Raw genomic sequence first — 9312 nt, 5'->3', positions numbered from 1 at the left:
TTTCTGGTCCCACAGGTTGCGCACCTGTGTCTCTCTTTGTCACTCTCTTGTTCCTCTCTCTCTCTCTCTCTCTCTCTCTCTCTCTCTCTCTCTCTTGCTTGCACCTGCTCTCCCGTCACGCGTGCCTGCTTGCCTGCTCTCTCTCCCTCGCGCGCGTGAGCCTCCCCTGAGCCTCATCTAACTGCCACTTTTTGTTGCTCGCACACCTGAGCCCCGCCTGAGCCTCGCCACGCTGGGCCTGGTGTAGGGCACCACCAGGCCATAGCGGTCACCTCCATGCTGTCCCCCGCCCTGTAACAAGACTACGGTACGTTGGGAGAGCCAGGCCAACAAACGCTGGCCATTACCGCAATGCCGAGGAAACTCACCCACGCAAGTGCCCTCGCCACACCGACCAAGCCATTGACCAGTCACAGCTCGAGCTCGTGGGAGGTGTTTCTCTTAGCAGAGATTGACAAGCTATGAGAAGAAAATGAAGCCTTGAAGAAGCAGCTCAGCAAAGTTGAGGCTAGGGTGGCCACTCTCAAGGGCAAGCCTGACCCAGTTCAAGAAGTTCAGGAGCATATCCAAGAAGCTAAGAAGGAGTTCATTGACGCCACCAAAGGTATGCAACAACATGTGAAATTAGATGTTATTTCCACCATCAAGGAAGAAAAACTTCAAGTGTCGGTTGCCCGAGACATTCGGGTAGGGGGGCTCCCACAGGGTTGGGACAAGCAAGAGGTGAGGGAGCAAACCGAGATTGATGCAGATGACTACATCCCCGATACGAACATCTAGAAGAGGAGAATCAGCAGGGTTCTCCCCTCCATCGACATAGGCAATCCATATCTCATTACCCCAAAAGGGGGACAGGCCATCCTATGATATGAAACCAAGAAGGCCAAGATCAAGGTTTTGCGACAATCCAAGGCACTCCAAGGCACCAAGCTGTGGCTAGCAGACGAGCGTACACCTATGCAGCTCAAAAACAAAAGTGCAGAACTTGCTAAAGTTAGAGAAGTCCAACAAGCTGGAAAGTGGGCTGTCTACCGCGAAGGAAGAGCAATAATTGAAGACTTCCGGAAGCCTAAACCCCACTAACTAGCTCTCTCCTACGTACCACAAGCATTCATATTACACATGGTAGTTGACCCTTAGCTTTTTATTTTTATTTTCAATGTTCACGCTTATGTGCACTTGTGCCTAAGTGCACCCCGAAGTGGATTGTAATGATTGTGATGTCATGTCTTTTGGTCCCATATGCCTTCAAGGCATTCCGCGGACGTTAATATGACCTTCTTTCTTTCTCTTCTCTCTCTCCCCCCCTCTCTCTCTCTCTCTCTCTCTCTCTCTATATATATATATATATATATATATATATATATATATATATATAGAGAGAGAGAGAGAGAGAGAGAGAGAGAGGGAGAGATAGATAGATAGATAGATATATATATATATATATAGATATATATATATATATATATATATATATATACTCTCTCTCTCTCTCTCTCTATATATATATATATATATATATAGAGAGAGAGAGAGAGAGAGTCTATATATATATATATATATATATATATATATATATATAGAGAGAGAGAGAGAGAGAGAGAGAGAGAGAGAGTCTATCTATCTATCTATCTATAGAGTCTCATATATATATATATATATATATATATAGAAGAGAGAGAGAGAGAGAGAGAGAGAGATTAAGCGTCTACTAAAGACCCAATGGGTCTATGAGACGAAAGTGATACAATAATGTCCATGGCATATCTCATCATGGAATGGAAAATAAAACAGAAACAAAACATATCTATCTCACTAGGGTGATACAAAACTGTCCATGGAAACTCATCATGGAATACCGGGAACATGGAACATGATAGGAGCATCAGCCCCCAATAGATGGTATACGACTCTCCAAAATATCAAGCATGGGGCTAATGAGTATGGCTGAGAGGTCTCCCTCAGCTACGTCATGTGGAAAGGTAGCTCGGTGGTGGTGTAGCATGTCTTGGATCTGGAGTTGACGAGGGGATCATGGCCGATGTCAGGGGGACAGGGGCATTGGGCATGCTGGAATGCGGAGGCTCGGTCCGAGGCACCTCCTCTCGTGCAAGGTGGGTCCGGAGAACCTGAAGTGGATCCACAAGATCCATTGTATGGGTGTCCACCTGGTGGGTTTGGAAGAAATTGGTGATGGTTGGCTGGCGAGGGAGGGGTCTGTTAAAATACGCAGTGGAAATGATAACCAAAACTTGAGACCACAAGAGCAAGTGGATTGCAGAAAATAGACAGCACAAGAAAGACAGAGAGAGAGGCGTGTAAACTCTTCTCTATACACAAGATCCCGAGAAAAAACTGAATAATACAAAGTGGGGATCATGGGGCCTATTTATATGGCTCCATGGATGCAGTCGGCCAGCGCATGAAGTGCCACCAGCCCTCCACGACTGGGCAAAGCTAGTCGGCCAGCAGAAAAACACCACGACCGCCTCTGATCAAGTCGGCCAGTCTTCAGGAACACATGAGTGCAGTCGGCCAGCATCAGAGGCTCCTGCCAGCCTGTGGTGGCAGCCACCCACATCATGGAAAAAATGGGAAAAAAATACGGGGAGTGAGGAAAAATGATAAAACACCTATACTACAGGGCGGGCACAACAGAGGCCCTGGTGTATGATAAAGACAGGAGATGACTTCTAACACCCCCTATACAGGGCGAGCACACTCACAACAGAGGCCCTGGTGTATGATAAAGATAGGAGATGACTTCTAACACCCCCTCTCAGCTCTTGGCTGTGAAATCAACCCAAGGGAGCTAGAGTGCCTCCTCAGCGTAGCCTGAGGTAGAGACTTTGTGAAGAGGTCCGCCGCATTGTCCTCCGTCGAACAATAAAGGAGCAAGATGTCACCAGCCAAGATCTTCTCACGTACAAAATGATACTGTATCTCTATGTGCTTGGTCCGAGCATGGAAGACCGGGTTCCGAGCAATAGCTATACAACTCTGGTTATCGCACTGGATGACTGTGGGCTCCTTCTGTGGAAATCCAATCTCGCCTAGCAGCCTCTACAACCACACAACCTCGCAAGCAGTACCATAAGCAGCTCGGTACTCTGCCTCTGTTGAAGATAGGGCAATAGTTGGCTACCTCTTACTGCTCCAAGAAATTGCTCCTGAGCCAAGGGTAAAACTGTATCCTGAAGTAGATCTCCTCCCCAATATGAGTCACTCCAACCTTGGAGTCTGACTCCATCCCCTCCTATGTAAAAGAGTCCTAGATCCTTCGTACTCTGCAGATGCCGCAAGATCCGCAATCCTGCGTCCCAATGAGACTTCAATGGTGTCTGCATAAAAGAGCTCAACAGCCCCACGGAGAAGCTCAAGTCCAATCTGGTGTTCAGCAACCAGATCAATGAACCAACCAACTTCCGGTACTGCGAGGCATCAACTGGCTCACAGGGATCATTAACGGTTAACTTTCTGTTTGGGTCCATCGGCGAAGTAATAGGCTTGCAGTTCTCCATCCCAAAGGCCTCAAGCAACTCATGAACATACCGCTGCTGAGAGACAAAAAACCCCCTCTGGGTTTGCCAGATCTCCAATCCCAAAAAGAAGTGGAGTAAGCCTAAGTCGGTCATGTCAAACTCCTTTGACAAGGCAGCCTTCGTCACACCAATGTGCTCCACATGACCGCTGGTGAGAATGAGATCATCCACATAAAGGATGATAATCGTAACCATGCCGCGTTCTCGAAAGAGATACAGGTTAGGATCTGCAACCGATCTCTGAAATCCAGTCCAAACAAAGAAGGAATCAATCTTTTAATTCCAAGCCCTGGGAGCCCGCTTAAGACCATACAAGGCCTTACGTAACCTGTAAACCTTTCCTTCTGATCCTGGAACAACAAAGCCTGGAGGCTGCTCAACATACACCTCCTCGTTCAGGTCACCATTAAGCAACACAGATTTTACATCCATTTGATACATGGGCCACCTTTGAGAAGAAGCAAGGGCAAGAACGGTCCGAATCGTGGACATCCGTGCTGTCGGTGCAAAGGTATCCTCGTAGTCGATGCCTGGCCATTGAGCGTAACCTTTAGCCATAAGTCTGGCTTTGTGTTTGTCCACCGACCCATCTGACACATATTTGGTCTTAAAGACCCATTTGACACCAATGACTGACTGTTTCGACGGCCTCAGTACCAACTCCCATGTGTTGTTCTTCTCGATGGCATCAAGTTCCACCTGCATGGCTTTCCTCCAAGTATCCTGTATGAAAGGGCTTCCTTGACGGAAGTGGGCTCCTCGTCCCGCATAATACGAGACATCAGAGCATAGTTTACCTGAAGAAGCTCCGTTGTATTGCTTTTGTCTCGGACTCTATGTGATCTTCGAGGGCCGTCCTCTGTGGTCCACTCGGAGGGTAACTCCGTGACATCTGACTCCCAAGGGTGTCCAACAACCACCTGGGTACTCGAATATAGATCGTGGAGCATCCTGCTATTGCGGGGGCTCTATTCCAGCTGTTGCTGCGGGCTCAACCTCCTGTGTTGACTGAGGGTGATCAACGGGAGCAATGGTGTCTGGGAATCATCATCAGACTCCTCTGGATCTCCAAGAAGTGGCGCTCCTCGACAGTGGATACTGGAACATTCTCATCAAAGACCACATCCCGGCTGACAACAATCTCATTCTTGTTTGGATCATACAATCTGTATCCCTTGGAAAGAGAATTATAACCCACAAATATAAGCTTGCGGGACTTGGAGTCAAGCTTCCCCCTCTGCTTCTTCGGAATATGAACATACGCATCACTCCCAAAAACACGGAAGTGCGAGACATCAGATTTCATGCCAAAGTATGCCTCAAACGGAGTCATGGTAGGTACTGAAGTCGTCGAAGATCGATTGAGGGTATGGACAGCCGTTGCCACAGCCTCTCCCCAAAGTGGACGAGGAAGATCATGATGCTCCAGCATAGTCCTCGCCATCTCCACCACAGTCCTGTTCTTGCGTTCTATAACTCCATTCTCCGAAGGCGATCCTGTATCGGCCAGTTCCCTCTTGATGCCATGGTCTGCACAAAATCTGAGAAATACAGTCGAGGAGAATTCACCTCCTTTGTCAACCCTAGGAGTCTTTACCTGCAATCTAGACTCTTTCTCCACCATCACGTTCCAATCCTTGAACCGTGCAAAAGCTTGGTCCTTCTATGAAAGAAAGTAGACCCACGTGAATCTGGTACAGTCATCAACAAGCAACATGAAATAGAGAGATCCTCCCAATGATGGTGTCTACTGAGGTCCACACAAGTCAGTGTGAATCAACTCCAATGGTTTCGAAGCCCGCCTGGAAGCCTACTTCGGAAAGGATTCCCTGTGCTGCTTTACCACATATGCAAGAACTGCAACGTCCTTGCCTACTGCCAACATCTGGCAAGCCAACCACCATCTGGTCTTGGAAAGCTTGCCGCAGTGCTTGTAGATACCATTATCCACACTGCCTTCCCAAACAACTTGGCCAGTCTCACGGTTGCGTAGAGCAACTGAATGCTCCTCAAATTCCACCCGAAAGCCAGTCTTGCATACTTCATGCACTGATAGAAGATGAAAACCCAGAGGAGGGACATAAAGAACACGGAAAGCATGCTTGCTCCCCTTGCCGTGGGGAATAATCTCCATCCGACCCTCATTGTGTATCGGAATAGTGGAGTTGTCGCCAATAAAAATGCGACCTGACTGCCGTTTCAGATCCAAAAAGAAGTCACGAGATGGAGTCATGTGCCTGGAAGCACCACTGTCAAGAATCCACTCCCGGGTATCCTTCGCGGTGGTGAAGCCAACTGCCTCCTCGCTGCTTGAAGACGATGAAGCATCGGAGTCCATCATCTCTAAGTGCACAAATGCAGGAGTCTTTGCAGCTGTGGCTGAAGAATCGGTACTCTTCCCAGTCCGCTTATAACACTTCCTCCAATAGTGGCCTTTCTCGCCACAATCATTGCAGGATCGTTTGGCCTTCAGTCTCGTTCTGAGTCGGGCTTCTTCTCAGAAGACTTCTTCGGTGAAGCCTTCCCTTTGCCCTTGTTGTTATTCCAGCCTTTCGACTGTTGGCCAGTTAAGGCCTCCGAACCTCCGCTGTGAGGAGGGTTCATGAAACGTTCCTCCTGGTCCAAGACCATTGGCACAAGCTCCTCCTAGGTAATGGTGCTGAGCCTGCCACTCGTAATCAAAGAGGAGTAGAAAGCAGAATACTGAGCAGGCAAGTGGGACAACAAAGTAATGGCCATGTCTTCAGATGATATCTCCTTCCCAGCCTGGAGGACTTCCTGCTGAAGGGCGTGCAGCTTGTTAATGTGCTCCTGCATCGTCGATGACATTGCAGGGTTCATAACCCGCATCTGCACTTCCAAGGAGATCCTCTTCATGGGTGATACCCTGTTATAAAGAGAAGCCAAGTGATGCCATATGCCTCTGGCCAGCGTCATGTGCTTTACGTGATTGATTACTTGTGGTGTGCAATTGAGGAAAATAAATGATCGGACCCTGGCGTTGACACATGATCCCACATCTGTGCCTGTGCCTCTCGGTCCTTCTTCATTGACAGTAACTCCCCTTCCTCTGCTTCCGGCCGTGGAACCCCGATGACGATGAAATCAGCCAGGTCATATGACTCCAGCACAGACTCCATCATATGACTCCAGCACAGACTCCATCATAACCTTCCAGATGTCGTAATTGTTCCTGTCCAACTGACGGTCCACTGGGAATGTGGGGAGAGTCGGGATCTTCACATGCTTCTCAGCCATCTCTAACAAATCTGCCATCGCGGGGATGTAACTGAAAAAGGGTGGCTGGGTGGGGAAAAAGAACTCTAAACCTGCAAGTGGCTGTCCAGCACCTTAGCCCGCCTTCCTCTTGCAACTTCTCTTCCCGAACAGTCCAAAACAATCCACCAATCAGCAACTTAACTATCCCCCTCTTGCTCAGAAAACTCCCAAGATCTATCAAGAGCCTAGGGCTTTGATACCATGTCAAAATACGCAACGAAAATGGTAACCGAAACTTGAGACCACAAGAGCAAGTAGAGTGTAGAAAATAGGCACAAGAAAGACAGAGACTCTAGGCGTGTAAACTCTTCTCTATACACAAGATCCCGAGAAAAAACTGAATAATACAAAGTGGGGATCATGGGGCCTATTTATATGGCCCCATGGATGTAGTCGGCCAGCGCATGAAGTGCCACCAACCCTCCATGACTAGGCAAAGCTAGTCGGCCAGCAGAAAAACACCACGACCTCCTCTGATCGAGTCGGCCAGTCTTCAGGAACACATGAGTGCAGTCGGCTAGCATCAGAGGCTCCTGCTAGCCTGTGGCAGCCACCCACATCATGGAAAAAATGGGAAAAAATGGGGAAAAAAATGGGGAGTGAGGAAAAATGATAAAACACCTATACAGGGCGGGCACACCCACAACAGAGGCCCTGGTGTCTGATAAAGACAGGAGATGACTTCTAACAGGGTCGGGGTGGCTGGGGCCGAAGCTGTCTCAAGAAAGTGTCCATGTGTTTGCGGAGCTCAAGCAAGAAGAGGCTAGGCAACGGTGGTCTGGGAAGTCAATGATCCTGGAGAGTGGACCAAATCCCTCACGAAACAAACAGTGAAACCTCCCATAGATCTCATAGTATACTAGGTAACGGCAAATGTAATGCTCCTCTATCTCAACCTGTGTGTGGCATAATTGCTAGATCGTCTCCTCTCTGTGGGTCTCCATATGAGCTCCCTGGCTTTGAAGATGTGCTCAGCTCTACTTGTCTCCACTCTGAGGTGGTGGGACGAAACCCATATCTGGCCAATCGCAATCCACATGGCATGGGACATGTGAACACTCAGGTAGCCCAACTGCTGTATGAAACCATCCTTAGTGAGCGTGAGGAAGTGATCTCTATAGAAGTGCATCTTGGTTGGGAGATCTCAAGGTGTGATCCATGTGCAATGGGTGTAGAGGTTGAGAAGATCTAGCCAGATAATGCAGTTGGTGTCCTCATGATAGAGCTGGAGAAAAGGGGAGTCCAGACTGTACTAAAGGGGTGGTAGGTGGTCCATGCGGAGCCAATATACTGAGAACCAAGTGGAAACTCAGGCATACCATACTCCAAAATGGCCCTCCAGTGCTATTTGTCTCGAGGACTCCAGGGCAAGCCTCGGGTACCTGTGGGGATCCATGTGACTGATGTGATGGAGGTATGTGACTGTCTAGAAGAGTGCATCCACTACCATCGAGGCTGCAACAAACTCTACCTGGATAATCTGGTGTGGGATTGATGGTTTGTTGTAGGTCATACGGGAGAACATCATGACCTAGGGCCTCTCAACTCGTTGTTGCCAATCCTCATCGGATAAATCTAGCCCCTAGAAGGCTGCTCCATATATCAAGGTTGGTGTGACAAGGGCGTCAAAAAGCCAACCCTTCGTCATGGGCTCCCGGAGAGAGAGAGAGAGAGAGAGAGAGGGAGAGAGAGAGAGAGAGAGAGAGGTGGATTGATGTTTTTTTATTGTATATTCAGATTTGGGCAAGAACAATTTAAGATTAATTATAAACCACCTTTTGTTATAGTTACTTGCTAGGCAAAGCAGCTGTAGCCATATTTGGTAGTGATGTGTGTAAACACACTAGGACTACCCGGGGTACCTTTTTCCTCTTTAGGAGGATTTTTCCCCATGCTAGTATACAACCATCTTGGGTTATACTTATCATCTTTGTACATCACACATTCATTATCTATCTATCATCTCATTGTGTGCCCCCTTGAGCTTCTCCACTGTGTGTGTGCATGTGTTTGTGTGAGCATTCCTGTAATCCTATTTCCAACATTTGGTATCAGAGCATATACTCCTCGCTCTTGTGCTGCTGCTGCCTACCTTCACCTCGAGTTTCCTATCTTCTTGAATTAGATCAAGGAGCCCTTCTGGGAGAAGAAAGAGGACCGTAAAGTGTGGAGTACTTTGTACTGAGATTTTTCTTTCGTATTTTTGTTTCGGGTGTGTTTTGGGAGCTATTCTTACAATTTTTGGTTTCTTGGAGATATCTTTAGGGACCAAATTCACACTGTTCTTCATTGGATTTTGGAGTAGTATTGTTAGATCTACTACAGAACGAGTGTGCAGATGCATCAACAGACACTCAACGCTGGATCTTGTCTACAAGCTACACTTCAGTGATACCGATCTCTACATCTGGAGAGTAAAATTTCTCCTCACTTTACTTTGTATTTCTTTCATACACCTTACAGGTCTCCATTGTCAGCGGTCTTATTTGCC

This window comes from Cibotium barometz, chromosome 32 (assembly GCF_041138505.1).
Source record: "Cibotium barometz isolate CiBa-2024 chromosome 32, ASM4113850v1, whole genome shotgun sequence".
NCBI lineage: Eukaryota > Viridiplantae > Streptophyta > Polypodiopsida > Cyatheales > Cibotiaceae > Cibotium > Cibotium barometz.
Note: the sequence above shows the minus strand (reverse complement) of the source record.